The sequence below is a fragment of the Kogia breviceps genome, chromosome 15, assembly GCF_026419965.1.
Source record: "Kogia breviceps isolate mKogBre1 chromosome 15, mKogBre1 haplotype 1, whole genome shotgun sequence".
In the NCBI taxonomy this organism is placed as follows: Eukaryota; Metazoa; Chordata; class Mammalia; order Artiodactyla; family Physeteridae; genus Kogia; species Kogia breviceps.
In genome coordinates, this window is record NC_081324.1 from 56,296,973 (window position 1) to 56,315,503 (window position 18,531).

Below are 18,531 nucleotides of genomic sequence, written 5' to 3' on the forward strand. Positions count from 1 at the left end.
CTGAAGAAACGCGATTCAAGTTGCCAACTGAATGAGACTAGATACAGAGTGACTTGTTTCCTGGCCGGAGGTTTACTGCTTTGTATGTGTTGGTCTGGGGCCAAGAATTTCTCTCAAAGTCAAGAGCAGGGAGCTGGGTCCACAGGTGGGTGCTGTCAGGTCTACAGGACCAGCGTGACTGGAATCACGAGGCCAGGAACCACAGAGACCACAAGGCAGCAGCAAACCAGGAAACAAAGGCACCAGCCAGAGTCAGTGAGACTTGATGAGGGAGGCCCTTTTCTGACCTAGTTCAGGCTTTCTCTCCAGTTTCCCATGGTGGCAGGAATCAATCCCAGCACAGCTGGGCTTGGGCTTCTCCTAGGAAGCCTGCAATTAGAAGCACCTGGCCAAGATAGTGCACGCAGAGCACGGACACAGCCGTAGCTTTTTGTAAGTGAATCCTCTCATGGATGGGGGCGGGGATCCATTAAAAAATAAATAAAACTGATTGCAAAGATGGATATAGCGGAGCTCTCTGCCATTATTAAACACTGTCTCTGAGCTGACTTTGCACTGCCTTTAAGTGCAGAGATTGCAGTAGGAATCTCGGCTGTGCACAACCTCATTGGCTCACAATTACAAAGGGACAACATCTAGGATCATCTCTCTGTAAAATACGAAGCTCATAAAAGCCCAGGGTTAACCTGTTAAATACCCTGCAAAAAGACATACAGCTCTTGCAATAGCATATTTTTAAACATCTCCACACTTATTTCTTTTGATTATATAGTTGCCCAAATACGTATATGATACACACACATACAAATAAACATATACACATATAGTGTAAATATACAGTATATGTGCCTATGTATTTTATCCATGCATTTATAGTTCTAAAAAATAGAGATGTGTGTCTTTTTGGAAGTTCCTTTTAAGGATATATAAAGTACTTAAAACCCATAAAATAGCTTTTTCCCTGACCTGCCATGAAAATGTTGTGTAAGCTCACAGTAGCAACCCTATGACTCTTAACGTGTTACATACGGTGCTGAAAAATTTTTTTAGCTTTAAGTCATAGAAACCCAAATATATAGTTGTCAAAGCAACTTTTCAAAGGCAACCTCTAAAAAGGATAAAACCTCTACAGAGAGCTGTCCCAGATTAATGAAACCATTTTCCCCCTCAAGAGAAAAACAGAAACATCTTACAAGAAATAGCAAAAGGGAGCCTAACAGTATGTCCAGAAGATGAATTTTCTTTGCTTGATTTTTCCATCCGTTTACAGCAGCTGCCTTTTGGCTCTACTTTAAAGACAAAGATTTGCATAATAATACTTTTGTATTCCTAGTCATTTGACCCAGAATATTGTAGTATCAGCTGAAATTTCTAGGAACAATTATATTGTTTCAGGAAAGGATCTAGAAGAAGCCATCTGAATTGAAAATATAAAGGTGGAAATTTTGATCATCAACACGGGCCACCATACATCCTCAAGGTTTTTCAAAAGCCAGGTACCTACCTACATTCACTCTGTGCAAAGTAGGATATGGTACTGTATAGAAAATAGATTTGTAGTCACTGGTACATTTTAAAAAGAAAAAAAATTTGTCCAAAAGGAAAAAACATATTTAATTTCTTCTTACTAACCTATCGGGATGTTGACTATTGACACCCTTCTTGTAATCATTAGTCAAATTTTACTGTAAAAATGGAGGGGCAGAGAAATGCAACAGGGGAAAGAGGGAGGTGGAAAAGTAGCTAAAAAGAAGATCTTGGATTCAGAGAAATGAGAACAGAAGAAACATTTGGAAGCATTTATTTAGTTGATTCACTGATGAAACAAAAAATGTCAATTGACGTCACGGAGCAAAACTGGTATTACTGGACTCGTGTAGCTCACTAGCAATCAACTTGATGGTTTTTCAGGAAAAAAAATGTTTTATCTGAAGAGCATAACTGAGTACAATTGTGAGGATCACAAATTTGCTATAAAATAGAAAAAACAGATGTTAAAATACTATTTTGATTGCTAATTTCTCTTCTAATATAATAGTAAATTAAGACCTCAAAAAAAAATACGACCTGAGAGATTTTAAAGATTCTAATCCCACATATGGTACCAGCTGTGGTAAATTTTCATATGTAATTTCTTGGCTTATTGACTTAAATTATCTAATCACTGTGAAGAGAAACACATCTAGAAAATTCATTTGGCATGGCTCAAGATGGCATAAAATAAGTTCAAGTGTTAAAAGAAATCATCATACAATAGTTCACAGCAAGACAGAGTTTTTTCAAAAGCATGTTGAGTTTGGGATAAACCTTATTTTTAATGGGAAATTTTCTCCTTTGTTAGCTGCCTAGTATTTTCCCCCAAGACCACCACTGGCCTTCTTGTAACAACAGAATTCTCAGGCACTAGAGGCAATTACGTATCTCCTATAACTGCTGATTTCACACATGAAAAACATGACTATAACTACTTATCATTTAGGTCACTTTCTGTTTTCTAAATGGTTTACAGTCTCATGTTATTCAAATGAGTAGAGAAGGAAAGCATGATAAATGGGAACAAGAGAAATGGCTGAGTCCTCACAAAGACAAGCAGAGCCTTAAAAGACAATATTGCCATGGAGAAGCAGGAAAACAGAGAGTGACATCAGCAAAGAATCCAAGTTAATTCACAAAAGCTCTGCAGCCAGGCACATTTACTAAAACGGAGGGCAAAATACATGCCCAAGGTCAAGCACAGTCAATGGTCACACAAGAAACAAATGCAAGATCTCTTGTCTTTCAACTTGACATTGTGGGCCACGGAAGATGATGGTGCTCCAATGACCCAACTGAATTTGCTAAGTGGTGGTAAAAACTGGAAACAAGTTTTCTTTTGAGTTTTCCCCAAATGCTTGCAAATTTTCCATCTAAAGGTTATGCTCGGTATTTGAAGGCTATGTTCAGAATAATTAAAGAGCCTATAGCGTCGGCAGAAGTTTCTTGGCTTGGTAGCGGAAGGGAAGGAGAGGCATCCGCTGTCAAAGGCCATCCTGTAGAACAACGGTGCTCTCCAAATTTAGCCGAAATGTGACGGCTAAATTATGACTCATTGCGTGCGGCACAAGAAACAAATATGTCCCTTCAATAAGTTCCACAGAAAGAAAAACTAACAGGGAAATGAGGACATGAAGAAAGGAAGAACCTTTAGAGCTACTGTATGTACGGGCCGGGCAAGCATGCAGCAGACAGAAAGAGGACCACTTGCAGTAACTAACATCTCAGCAGTCTGTCTCTTGTCTGCTCTCCAAAAATCCTGCGAGGCCACGTTGGGCAACTCTTCTCCTTTTCCCTAATCTTGAAGAAGAGGGTGGGGAATAGTGGTGGCTCCTGGGATGAGAGGTGTCACGTACACTGGCCCATCACCCATCACCACAGGCCAATCTGTATCCTCACAGACACACAGGTCTCCGGGACCCGAAGGATGCTCTACAGGCTCCTCTGAGACGTCTGGCTCCCAGGCATGTGAGAAAGGATCAGTGGAAGTTGTGGACCATTATAAATTGCCTCTGACCACTCTACCTGATGAGCCTTCCACCCGCCGCCCACTTTGGCACTGGCTTAATGAAGAGTGCTAGGACTCTGGGATTCAGCCTATGGCAATTTCATAACAGGGGCGATTCCTTAGGCAAATAATTTCTTTCTGAAATAGTGATTGGAAGAGGTGATATAAGAACCTCTAAAATCATGTTTCAAAGTGTTTTGACCACCAGGTAAACAATTATTTCCAACACTTAATGATACAACAGGATCAGTACCATCCTGAACTATTTATTACATATCCGAATAGGACGTTCTGGGCACTGTCCGCAGCATGCTAAACAGTTGCCTCATCATGTCTGCTTGGACAAGTTTAATCACACCGTCATTCAGGTGCCTTTCTATCATGTCTAAACATTCTCAAGCACTGGGATTTCAACCATTAGAGTCCATCTGATTTCATTTTAAGAACATCAAACACCTTCCCTCCCTGTTGGTCTTTCAGGCTGCTCTTAAAGTATGTAATCTAAAACACCTTCCTCAGTTACACAATTATTTCTTATATCCCAAATTTTCCAAATAAGTATAACTGCAGAAGCATCACTGACACAAATACACCCACATCACTGCTCGTGAAGGAGAGGGACATACATACACAGCACCTGGAATAATGATTATTCAATGATAAGTGATCAGTTAATAAATGAATGCATAACTGGCTTCAGCGAAGTTGGGTAAAGATCCCAGTGACATTTGAATGCTCATTAATACCTCCAACCATTTCAATACTTCTATTTCAGGACATTCATTTATTTGATATTTATTGATTGAGAACTATATTAGAAACTAGAAAAACACTGGTGAACAAGACAGATTCCGTCCTTGACCTTAGGAAATTTACATCCAAGTAGAAAAGAAGGTATGACCCCTGCACACATGCACGCACACACACAAATGCAAACACACGTAACACATAGGTGGACAATAGGAGAACTGCATATTATGATGAGTGTCACATATGTCAACAAAAAGGGAGCTGCCGTAGACATTGAAGGGTGGTCAGGGAAGGCTACTCTGAGAAGACAGCATTTTAACAAAGACCTAAAGGAGGACACTGGAGGCAGGAAAAAGACCAGAGAGTGTCTGGGAAGAAAGAGAGGCAAGAAGTTGGCCCTTGGTAAAACCTGTGAGAAAACGGTCCTCCCTGGTCGATGAGGAGGTAGCCAGCGGGAGGGATCAGGAGAAAAGGTGGCGAGAGGGCAGGGGCGACACGGGGAAGGATTTACTGAAGAAGGGACTACCTGCATCTGATTCTATTCAAAAACCATAGTCACAAATCTATGGGATACTAATAAATTATGTCTTTAAATGATCATCAACAACATTACTATGTCTTTTCTCAGAAATACATTATGCAACATTGTTTGTATCTTAGGGCAACTGCCAACACTTAGATTCTGCACAGAAAAACCATTATGGTGCCCAGTTTATCAGCTTCAGGAACAACTGCATGCATGCGTGTGCGTGTGTGTGAGAGAGAGAGAGAGAGGGAGGGAGGAAAAGACTGACTTACAAGACATGGAAACCATATGTAGGCTCTTTGTGTTTATGTTGTTTAGTCGGTCACAATCATTTTATTCCACATGACAAATGAAAGAAGAAATAATTTTGAGATTTAAAAATAAAATACATAGGGATTCCCTGGTGGCACAGTGGTTGAGAGTCCGCCTGCCGATGCAGGGGACATGGGTTCGTGCCCTGGTCTGGGAAGATCCCACATGCCGTGGAGCGGCTGGGCCCGTGAGCCATGGCCGCTGAGCCTGCGCGTCCGGAGCCTGTGCTCCGCAATGGGAGAGGCCACAACAGTGAGAGGCCCACGTACGGAAAAAAAAAAAAAAAAAAAAAAAAAAAAAAAAAATATATATATATATATATATATATATATATATATATATATATATATAGAGAGAGAGAGAGAGAGAGAGAGAGAGAGAGAGAGAGAGAGAGTGAGAGAGAGAGCGCTGTAATACTTTAGATAGAAGGCGGCAAGATTTTTTTTCCAAGGGCCAGAGAGTGGCATGGGAAAGTCCCAGGAAAGAGTGAGAAGAGATCCTGCTGGACTGGACTGGCTAAATATTCTAGTATCTTACTAGCCATAGGCACAAGGTAATGCCACAGTGTAAAAAAAATCCACTAACTGTTTCTATGGGCTCTACATCAATGTTAGAGGAATATTTGTCAAATGTCTTATTTTCTAAATGTGTGTGAACACTTCTGGCATTAAATAGAAAGTTGGCACAGAGGATCCCAATGTTCCCAGCCAGGTCTAAAATTCTATGATTCCAAAATTTAAATTATAATACAATTACTAAATATGTGGAAGAATTTCAAAAGCAGTTGAAATGGTGTTTTATGACTTCTTTTTCCTGGCTTAACATTTGTGCAAATTCTAGGATGCTAATTCCTGAAGTTTGGCAATTTGAACAATAATTGACTATTTCCTAGTCACTTTGCAATTGCTTTCTTTTAATTGCAGATGAATCAGTACAGCATGTAAAATCTGAAAACTAAGAACGAACGCTTTCGAAAAATGATTTTTTCATTGAAATGAGTCCACCACCACTAAATAATAATTGTACTTTTATACATCAGCCAGTGAATACCTTCTACTACACCTCACACGATCGTTAAGAATACATTCACTGACCACCTAATAGAACCTAAAATCAAGACTGATGTAGTCTAGGGTATAAAAATACTCATTAATTGAGGGAATGTACACAGACTCTGCATCATGGTGCCAGGGTTCAATGTCCAGCTCTGCCATTTACTAGCTGTGTGACCTTGGGTAATTTACTTAACTTTTCTGTGCCTTCCTTGCTCAGTGGTAAAATGGGGATAAAAATAACACCTACTCCATAGGGCATTATGAGAATAAAATAATATAGTCTATAAAATGAATGGCATAGAGCCTGCTACATGGTCAAGTTTCAAAAAAAAGTTGATAATATTCTTTCCATTTCTATTTTCATTCTACCAGGTCTGATAGTTATCGAGCATACAAACCTCATATAATTCTAGGACAAAATGGTCTTCCAAGAGAGCCAGGCACTGTACTAATTTCTGGGAAAAACTACTCACTTAAAACCCTACTTTAAAGTACCCTGCATTCAAAATGAAATGAAGAAAATACAGGCATATCTCGTTTTATTTTCATTTATTTATTTATTTTTTGCAGTATGCGGGCCTCTCACTGCTGTGGCCTCTCCTGTTGCGGAGCACAGGCTCCGGACGCGCAGGCTCAGCGGCCATGGCTCACGGGCCCAGCCGCTCTGCGGCATGTGGGATCTTTCTGGACCGGGGCACGAACCCGTGTCCCCTGCATCGGCAGGTGGACTCTCAACCACTGCGCCACCAGGGAAGCCCTATCTTGTTTTATTGTGCTTTGCTTTATTGCACTTCCCAGATATTGTGTTTGTTCTTTTTTTTTTTTTTTAACAAATTGAACATTTGTGTCAATCCGAGCTGAGGAAGTCCACTGGTGCCATTTTTCCAATAGCATTTTCTCACTTCGGGTCTCTGTGTCACACCGTGGTAATTCTCACAATGGTAATTCTCACAATAGTGGTATTTCTAACATTTTCATTATTGTTACATTTGTTAGGGTGATCTGTGATCAGTGATTTTTGACATTATTACTACAAGTTGCTGAAGGCTCAGATGATGTTAGCCGTTTATTTTAGCAATAAAGTATTTCTTTTATTAAGGTCTGTACTTTTTTTGTTTTGTTTTTAGACATAATGCTATTGCACACTTACTAGACTACAGTATAATGTATGTAACTTTTATATGCACTGGGAAACCAAAAACCTCATGTGACTCACTTCATCACGGTATTTTCTTTAATGCAGTGGTCTGGAACCAAACCCTCAATGTCTCTGAGGGCTGCCCATAACATAAAATGAAGACCTGTTAAGATGAATAAATCAAGTACTTTTATTTGCTTCGTGCAATACACTCTGCATTATGAGGTACTATGAGGGATACAAAAAACATGGGAAAGACTCATTCCTGTTATCTAAGAGTTTAAATTTTTTAATACAATAAAATATATGTGCAGTTAAAGGTAGCTGACATACTCATCACCTATCTATGGAGCATTTACTAGGTACCAGGCATGGGTAACGCAAAGATGATTTAATCTAACATAAACTCTGTGAGCCTTCCTTGCCCATCTTTGAGATGTAGTTGGAAACATCCTAAGAAGATTTTCTGAGAATCATATGTGAATCACTGCACAGTGATCTGAAATATAACAGGGTATTGATACCCTAAGAGCTTTGAGCAGAGGCCATAAGGGTATGGAGAAGACGCATACTCTTCCAGGAAGATGACACCAGAGGACTGTCTAGAAGGAGATTTGTGAGGCAGAGAAATGCAGTAAGGACATCCCATGCAGAGAGGACAGGAAATGCTACATGGCCAGGGCTCATGAAGGGGAGCAATTCACATCCCTCACCCTCTACTCCACTCACCATCTGATCGTGTTTCTCCCCACCCCCTGCTTAAGAATCTTGAATAAGCTTTTGTCCACTGGGTGAGATCAATGGAATCTTTCACAATCTAATCGCAGTTTACCCAGCTGTCTGGTTACCATCATCTCTTTTACACACGGCCACAGAGGGTACCATGCGACAGTGGTGAAGGTTCAGCTTTTGGAGTTAGAATTTTCTACTTAGTTGCTGTGACCTTCGGGGAGTTCTTCAAACTCCTGAAAGATCCATTTTTCTCACTTGCAAAGGAGAAGTAATAATAGCACCTACCATTTGAAATTGGTTCTAGTAATTAAATGAAATAGCATACTTAACATGGCATCGGGTACATAAGGACTCAGCAAACAGCAACTATTAAAAATATATCAGGAATGGTATTTTGAGGTTAATCTAAGGACAGCTTGCAAAATGGAACTTGGGAATGAGGTCAGCGTGAGGCACAAAGCTTGGTAAGGGTGCTTCTGCAGGGGCTGAGGTGTGAGGCACACCAGTGATGGTGGAGAGCATGTCAGGACTGGAGGGATTCGAAACAACCAAGGAAAAAACAACCAGGACCTAGAGATGCGCTAGATAAGGAGGAATGGAAAGATGACTCCAAGATTTTGATACTGAGCAAATGGTGGTCCAATTTTTAAGGAATGAATGTCACGTGAGATGGGCTGAATGACTTTATCATTTCACAACGTGTAATTATACAGGCTTATAAAATAGATGCCAGGGGGCTTCCCTGGTGGCGCAGTGGTTAAGAATCCGCCTGCCGATGCAGGGGACACGGGTTCGTGCCCCGGTCCGGGAAGATCCCACATGCTGCGGAGCAACTAAGCCCGTGAGCCATGGCCGCTAGGCCTGCGCGTCCGGAGCCTGTGCTCCGCAACGGGAGAGGCCACAGCAGTGAGAGGCCCGCATACCAAAAAAAAAAAAAAAAAAAATAGATGCCAGGGCTTCCCTGGTGGTGCAGTGGTTGAAGAGTCTGCCTGCCGATGCAGGGGACACGGGTTCGTGCCCTGGTCCGGGAAGATCCCACATGCCACGGAGCGGCTGGGCCCGTGAGCCATGGCCGCTGAGCCTGCGCGTCCGGAGCCTGTGCTCCGCAACGGGAGAGGCCGCAACAGTGAGAGGCCCGTGTACCGCAAAAAAAAAAAAAAAAAAAAAAAAAAAAAGATGCCATATTTAAAAGAAATTGCTAAATTTAGAATTAGGACATAACCACATTAATTACATTTGCTAGACTCAATCCTGGAACTTTCTTTTTCGCCTTCATGAAGAAAACCATCCCTGTTCTCCTGGCTCTCTTTGCACCCTCTTGACCAAGACTCTCTTTGATTAAGGAGTCAGGCTCCTTGAAGCCTCAGGGCCTCCCCGCTTAGGCTCACCCTGGTTGGACTTGCACCATCCAGTCGTACCAAGAATCTTGCTAACTCAGTTTAGACAGAACTCCCCACCCTCCATAACTGATCACCCTTGATATCTGATCAAATTCTTCACCTTCCACCCTTGGTATCTCATCACCCTGGTCTGCCTTTAGCAAGAATCCTACCAGGTCTGTTTAACCAGAATCTTCTCTTGCTCCTGATGTTTCCTCTTAGTAATTTCCATCCACTGACTCCCACCTGCTCCTTGGCTATAAATCCCTACTTGTTTTATTTGGAATTGAAACCAGTTTGTTACTGAGGTCTGTTTGGCCCTGTTGCAATAGTCCTGAATAGATCTGTTTTAAACTGCTTTAACCACTGTCTAGCTCTGATTTTCTTTGCACTTCCCAGCTAATTCCTTCTTCTCCTGCCTCCTAACTGAGGGCCTTCCATGGAGTTCAGTCCATAATTCTTCTCTTTTTCTGTTAACTGTCTCCCTGGGATGGGAGGTTGGGGGGCAGGGTTCACCTTATTAAAATCCTATTGGAACTCAGGCCTCCCGTTTACCTGCCTAAGGCACCTTCGTTCATATTCTAACTATGCAAAATTTCCCATACCTAGAAATAGGTTCAAGTGAAAAATAATGACAAAATTATCAGGAGAGAAGCAGTAATTTACAGTTCAAGAAAGAGATACATTACTCAAGCTTTTAATACCAATGCACACGTTATTTTGCCAGTGACTTTTCTTAAATAAAAATGGAACAAAATATATGAAACCATCCATGTGTCCCCTCATGAAATATTTTATGTGTAACATTTAGAGTTTCTTGATCCCCAAAGGAGATTAAAATACATACCCAGGTAAGTGCCACTATAAGTTGCCAGTTTGAAACAGTGGAGTTTCGTATTACTTAAGACCCAGGAAGTCTTTGATTAGGAAAGCTGCCTTGCCAGGAAAGTGATTTTTCTTTCCCCAGGAGACAAAGTTAAAGAGGGCAATACTGCTGAGAGCTGTGTGTGCCAAAGGCAATACGCTGTATTTGTCAACAAATCCAATGCCTTCATGGAGAGGAGAAAACAGTGGATCGTCCCTGCATGTCATTACACGCAACACGTACGACACAACACCACTAATGACAAAATCCAAGAGAACCCCACCAAAACCATACAGGGAATTGAATAGCGTGGCCTGAAACCCAAACACGTTAGACAACATCAGAGCATAACGCCTGATCGCCACACTCTGACTGCAGTCACCCGACTAGCTGGGCATTCACGTATTAGATGGGTAATATGGAACTTCATTCAACAAGTTCATTCAAATTTACCAAAGATGGTGGTGGTGGGATGGAGTGATTTCATAGATGACTCCCAGGTTTCCAATTTAAGCAACTGGGTGTGTGGGTCATGGTGACATAGATGGGGACAGAGAACAGCAGAGGAGGGGGGAGAAGATGGGATGGGGCGTTTATGGTCTGAGTGTTGGAAATAAGAGTTTGATGTGACCGTGAAACACCAGTGGGATGTCTTCTCATTTCATACACAGGAACCTAAATATGATCAATAACTCAGGGCTGGGTTATTAAAGGGAATGAATTTACAGTAAGAATTCAACCTACGTCATTCTTGCTTTGCTTTTGCTATTTAAACTTTAGCAATTATCTAAATCTACTTTAACTTATGGTTTGAATTTTCTCCTAAATCTAGTGTCACTATCACTCCAACTGGATCATCTCAAATTGGCCACATCCTTGCTTTCAAATATAATCTATAAAATTGGGGTAATCCTGGCCCTCTTGTCCTGATAAATAAGTTTAAATTATCTCTTAAAGACCAGCTCTCTGCTTTTCCCCTGCAGGACAACCAGTTAGGACAGGTAATGCAGCAGTCAGGTGGCTCTGATTGCCATGGGTCTGTGCCCTGCTCTGCATGTACGAGCTTTGTGTTCTTTGGCAAGTTCTTTAGCTTCTTTATGCCTCAGTTTCTTCATCTGTGAAATGGAGAGTATATTTCAGTCTTGGTTTATGGCTCAGTACATAATTTAAAAATATTATACAGGAACTTAAGAAGAATTGGTATTCTCCAATTGTTGATCGAAAAAGTCCACTTATGACCATCAAATGAAGCTTCTTAGTGTGTGTTCATGTCTTCTATGTCTTCAGTGAGTTTTTTGTGAGTTTCCTCTATCATGGAGAAAAATATCTTGACATCTACCCACTGTGATGGTGGATTTGTCAATTTCTCCCTGAAGTTGTATAAAACATTCTCAAAGTTTAGAGAAAGGATTAAGGGAGGTAACTCAGAGAAGGTGCTTAAAACAACGCCTGGAGGGTAGCAGAATACACCACCCCAAAATATGCCACTTTGGCATGAGGATTATTGAGAGTCAAAGGCATTTGAAAAACAGCAGGTATAAGTAGAACAATTGTGTTTTGACATCCCCTTTGCTTCCTAAAAGCAGGAGATAAACCTCCCATGTGAAAGATGTCCTCCCTGTACTGGGAGGAAAGAAACATTGTTATCACCAGAGTAGAGGATGAGAGAATTCTGTACAAAGAGATCTTATCAAAATAACTCATTCTCCTTTAGCCTCCCTGTATATTTTAGTTATGTTGCCACAATTCTGCCTCTTTGTTCAACCTAGTATATAAACACGTAGGTCCTGCTACTTCTTTGGGTCTTTATTTCCTTATGAAGACCCCATATCACAGAAAACTTATATTAAATAAATTTGTGTAATTTTCTGCTGTTGATCTTTCTTACATCAATTTAATTTTCAGGCCCAGCCAAAGACCCTAAAAGGGCTGACATAAAATTATATCTCCCCTGTATGGGCACAAACCTAAGTATTTAACATATGTTTGCTATTATGTTTTTAATCATAAATAAATACAAACAAAGACCTCAAATATTTGAAGTGCCAGAGAGAAATGCATTGTGTATCACTACAATTATTTTGTCAGATTTGTACATTATTTGATTTATAATTCCCAGATCCTCTTGGGATGATAAAAAAAAAATGCCAGCACTAATGCTGGTTGTTTAAAGTGGTATCATCTTTTCCGTAAACGTAGCTTTTAAATAAATATTGTAGGTAAAAATTCCTAGCACATGATGAAAATGCAGTGAGAATGAAATAAACTCAGCCAACGTGCCTTTCATTCTTTTCTTTTTTTCTTATTATTCTCATCAAGCTGAGGTCTTTTTACTACATAGTAAATGTTGTCCTTGGGTAATCTTAAAGTGTCAACAAATACTAAAAAAATGTGAGTTATGATGAACTCTATTATATTCTGTTTAATAAAGGAATTATTCTATCATACAACAGAGAATATGTGTCTTTCAGAGAGTATTTAATAGATCTTTTCATTAAAAAAAGGCCAATTTTGGTAATAATTGGTCTATGTAGAAATAACTATACTATTGTGAATGACCGGGTTGTCTAAGTAAACAATATCACACCATCACCTCCACCACTACCATCACTAGGCACTTAATGTGTATGTGGACATACATATACATATATATATATATCTCTCTCTCTCCTAGAGTCTGAAAGCCTCATCAGTATGATTTTCATCTTGACGGTCATATGTCTCTGAGACCTGACAAACACAACATCCCACAATTAGATTTTAGTTATCTTACAGGTGTCTAAAATAACCAATGTACTCAAACGGCACCAGCAGTTCTTGGCTCTAAATTACTTCTGATGAAAAAGTATAGAAAAATAAAATATAGTAAGCTTCATCTCAAAAGACATTAACTTGCAGAGGATTTATAAAATACTGAAAGAGTAAAGAAGACAACAGGATGAAATCCTCTGCTAAGATAGGTGAAATAGTCCACCAAAACTTTATTGATCTACCCCTATTAAGGAGAATGCTCTGGATTTCTACTGAGGTAGGACTGGGGTTAACCAATATCAAAGTGACAATTCAACTTCAAAAGACATGAATAAATTTAAACAGCCGAAAAATATACAATATTTGCATGAATTCTGTAGTAAACGAATCATCTATTGACCAAAATTTAATTTCTTTTGCCTCTGGGGGTAAGGCTGCATCAGACAAATTGGCTATAAACATAATTTTTCAGAGGACAAGAAAGAAAAAATATAAGGGATACCTTTGAACTTACTGGAATCATATACAAATCAAGAGCATATAAATATTTATTCAGACTCAACCAATGTCTTGAAGAATCTTTCACTTCTGTCCTAACTGCGGCCACATAACAAGACACAGCCAGAATGCGATTTGCAAACTTTAAGCTTTGATACTGAAGGAGTCGGTCTTGATGATGAAAAGGGCCTTGTTTGCTCTATGTAAATCACTCACAATGCATGGAACCAGATATCCTGTCTAGCTGAAAGCCTACGGTTGAATTTTCCCATTAGTCTTGCCAAGTTTCAGATGACTAAATTACAGATACATTTTCCAAACTGGGTTCATCTTTTAGAGTCACAGAGAAACATTGCTTAGCCTTGTAGAATTATAGTGGAGAAGAAGAATGGAATCTTCATTAACCTCTAAAACCATGGTCTGGGCTCTGGTCGGCTTAGAGGCCTGGAGAGGTCTTTAGAGGTCACTATGCTCAGCAGATAAGTGTTGGATATCTTTCAGATTCTCCCTAGTCTTCAAAGCAACCCGGCAGATGGTAACAACACTGCCCCCATTTTACAGATGAAGATACTAAGGTACACCGAGGGGTGCACTAAATTCTCCAAGCTCATACTGTTAATAAGTGAAAGAGCTGGGTTTTGAGCACAGATTTTTCTGTACCCAAAACCCTGCTCTTTCAACTTTACTGCCAAATAGGTGACATATTAGTTGATCACCTGACTCACTCATACTGTCACGCCTGATTTTAAGTAGCATTTCATATGACCTGCATCCGGAGATTGCAAGATAAGGAACTAGAATAATCCTTTAGGGACATTTATCCTAAATCCTTCTTTTTATAATGGAGGTAGCTGAGGCCTAAGGACTCAACCAAGGATGTACATCAAGGTAATAAGAAAGTTGGAACTAGATTCTTTTCTTGAAGCTTAACATTAGGTATGCCATAGGAGGACGTGACAATTTTAATTTTCTACCATTAAAGTGAATGATGAAATAAATTTTTGAGGTTCCTGTTTTCATTCATTGTCATTATTTATGGTAATACATAACATAAGAGGCTCTTTCAAGGGTGCATTTTGAAGTTGATGCCACTACAGAACCTATAGCAGAAAGAAATATGTGGAAACTTGGTTTAAAAACATACAGAATAAATTTCACACTGAGCTCTAAAAGCAGGCCTTCAGCCCAATTTCTGGAAAAAATCAAACAGCAGGCAGAAGACAGACAGGAGGAACAGTTATTTTAGCATGAAAAGTAGGATAAATTTACCAAGCCAATCATAGGATGATGTGTGCAGATAAAAGATGCAGAGAGAAAATTTGCAACATTGATACACCAACACATTTGAATGCAAGAAAGCAAAAAACCAGAAAGCACAATTGTCCAAAATGTGAATAAACATTCAGATGATGCTGCAGCTGCAAAATTTAAACTCCAGGAAGAGACATTTGCAAAGGAATTTATTAACTGGATGTGATTTCCCGGTTTCACATAGCCAGTGGCTCTTTTATAAAGCAAAACGTGCAATTTGCCTCGATAGAAACGATATCTCCCCCCTGTTGTACTCAACCAAATGGCAAAAAGTCTTTTTTGAAAGACTCTGCTTATTAAAGAGCACGATACTATTGATACCCAGACGCTCAGGCTCTGAATACATAGTTATTCCACCTAATCAAATGCCTGATATATTGAATATGGTCTTCTACAATAAGGAGGTTTTGATGTGATGGCAATTAGTCTTTCCCTGATGGCAGTTTCTTTGTAGGCATTAAGTTCCTTGCTGAAACCAACCACTGCTTGCCAAACACCTGTCTATCTATTCCTCCCACCTTCCCTCCCTCTTCACGTCTATCCATCCATCCATCCAACAAATATTTATGAGTCTATAACACAGTGGGGGATATAAAAATGTATCAAAAAGCTTACTGTTGGGGACTTTATGATGCTAATATGGTCTCTGACCAGAAGACAGACCCTGTTCTTAATCTAGTACACCTCTCCACAATGATGGATGCTGGCAAGTGAGTCCTTTTATTGCAGTCTTTGAGTTCAAACTGCAATGTAGGAACTGTAGTGCCAGACTGGATCATTTATTTTACAGAATGGGTCTCAAAATAAGGTTCCTGCACCAGCAGCAGCAACACAGCCTGGGAACTTCTTAGCAATGCAAATTCTTGGGCCTTGTCCTAGACCAACTTATGTTTGAGAACCCAAATGCATCCAAATCACTTGGAAGACTTGATACATCACAGAATTTGCAGTACTAACCAAGGGTCTAGACCACTGGTGAGTGAAGTCAAGGAATAAGAAATAAGTCGAAAACTTAGAGTGGCAGGTTTTAAATGTTTGATTAAGAAGTTTGGACAATGATGAGTTGGTCAATTAGGAAATATTTTCTGAGGAAAGAGCAGATATGGTCAGAACTTTTATTTAGGAGACCTTGGAATCTCAATGACACCACAGAAAGGAAGACAAATGAGAGGTGAAGTCACTGTTCAGGTGAGAAGACACAGTCATTGACTCTTTCTGTGATGACCCAGGAACTTATCAGGCCTCAGATGAACTGGGACCATTCGTTCAGTTTGCATCCTGAGCTCAGGATGAGGTCTGCTCTGAGAAGTCTCTCTCCACTGTTGTGGGATTCTCTTCATTCTGTAGTTTGATTCTGTCCAGTTTGGGGATTTCTGCCTTGCCACCTGTCACTGCTTCCTTGGTTCCCCTGCCCGGCCTCTTTCTGCTACCCTTTTCCTTCCTCCCCCCATTTTCATTTCCTTCATTAGGAATTTGCATGTTAATTGCAATCAGTTGAAATGTTTGCTTGTTCATTTGTTTTCACAGCTGCTCCTTAGAGAGCTCACCAATTACATTCCTCCTCTGAACAAAGGATCTTCTAGGTCACAACACAACCACAGCCTTTACCTGGCTTTGTTTTCATCTGTTGAATATCCTCATGCTGAAAACAAACCAACCAACCCTGATTCACTTTAATGTGTTAAATCTGTGTTGCCAGCTGACCAACCTTGTAACTTTATGCTCGGATGTGCATAATTTGTCACGCTTTTCACACAAATGATGACACCGCTAATGAGGTTGTTTCCAAATAGCAAGGATAATAATTATATTTTTGTGTTTCCACAGATACCTTCTTGTACATAAATCAATATACGGTGAGTAATAAGTACAGGTACTATAAAATATTATTCTATTATCTCTGTTCCAATATTTTGGTCATACTTCAAATCTTACTATATATAATATGCAATGCACATGTGGGCCAAGATGTACTTTTCACTCTGAACATGGACAATTTATTGATGAAGAAGTTAGTTTTGAAACAGAGTTCCCTTTGGTTCTATGCCATTTGGATATCACACTTCAATGTCTTTAAAACACAAAACGTTTTCTTCCTGGAAATAGTTCATTTAGGAGGATCATGTGATTTATTTGATGATTGAAAATGAAGTAAAACGAACTACAACAGACACCTCTAGTTCCCTGTATCACATCCCCTTGGTTTACCTCTGATTTCAGCCATGGCTGCACAGATGGACGGTTCCGTGCCACCTCAGATTCTCTTTGCCTTTGCAGTGTCTACCACAAGTGACAAGTGCCAGCACAGCCCAGAACTGTTGGGGAGTTAATGGCCAGGAGCAATCCACAACCAAGGGGAAAAAGCCAGTGGATAAACCTTTGGCCACACATCCTTCAGGCAGAAATTCCAGATCCCCTTGGAAGTCCCAGGGGGACCACGTTCCCATGTTCACCGTGGAGAACTCATTCACCTGCTCTTACTTTGATCTTTGCTTCTTCCCCCATTCCCTCTCCCCAATGCTCGGGATCAGCTCCCCAATAAAGGATCATGCCCAAGTACTTGTCCCAGGCAAGCAACCAAAGCAAACACGATCGACTGTTAATATATTCAGCAATATCAATCCCCTTTAGATCTGACACCACATATGTAGTATTTTTGACTTTTCCATTGTCGAGACCTTTCTTTTTTCTTTCCATAAACTACACAATAAAATGAAAGGAGCAGAGATCATAGCATTGCCTCAAGTGTTTCCATTGCCTTTCTTACCTCACACAGATCAAGCTGATCACGTCTCTGGTGATAAATTCAAATCTGCCCAACACTCCCAGAAAAAAGAAGCTGATACAATGTCATCTACTCCCACAATTCCATGCCTAACCTAAACCACAACATTTTAGCCCGCAGATTTACGAAAATGGCATCGGCCCGCTCTGCTGCTGCAGATCAACACCAAGAATAAAGATGAAACATATAAAACACATCTGGTCCAGATTCTGAACAGGCAACTAAGGAGTTAAAACAACAAAGAATTGAATATGTCAGCAGCCTATTAATACGTCTGGAATTACAAGCCAGAAATACTTTCAGTAAACTCCACCATGCAATCAAAAAAGAAAAAAAAAAGTTGCTTTACATAGGGTGACTGAAAAGGAAGCTGTAGAGATATGTGATTTAAGGGAAAAGGAGACAGTTTTACCTTTGATTATCAATTTTCCATTCTTCTTGCTTCTAAAGCAGGAAAAGATCCAAATGTTGCAGTTTTCTTTTTTTTTTAACCCGATGTCCCTCTTGGTATGTGATGCTCAACTGTTCTGAAACGCAATGAAATGCAATAATTAGATGCAGTAACTACCCTGAAACAAAAAGATACTTGAGAAGATTGCCTAAGAATCACCCGGGCAGCCATTAAGTTCAATGATGTGAGAAGAGCATTCCACAGGAAATTCGTGTGGCAGGGCTCTTGCACGATGTTACACTTTATTTTTATGCTTTTCAGAAAAGAAAATCAACTATACAAATAAAAAACAATGTCATCGTAATAAATAGGTTTGCTATTCTACAATCTACTTTTCTACTTATTAACATTTACATCCTCTTTAAAAAGCAATAAAATGCAAGCATTGGGCTTCCCTGGTGGAGCAGTGGTTGAGAATCCGCCTGCCGATGCAGGGG

General features: G+C 40.0%; 1 protein-coding gene across 6 annotated transcripts in view; it reads right to left on the minus strand.

Annotated features, from left to right (window-relative positions):
* The window catches only part of DLGAP1 (DLG associated protein 1), an 858,632-nt gene that overhangs the window by 545,817 nt on the left and 294,284 nt on the right, over window positions 1-18,531 (minus strand). For 5 of the 6 annotated variants that reach the window (XM_059040830.2, XM_067015965.1, XM_067015963.1 and 2 more), the window contains one exon: window positions 18,056-18,170. The gene's annotated coding sequence lies outside the window, so the exon portion shown is untranslated. The remainder of the gene's footprint in view (window positions 1-18,055; window positions 18,171-18,531) is intronic. The other variant, XM_067015962.1, reaches the window with a different exon arrangement.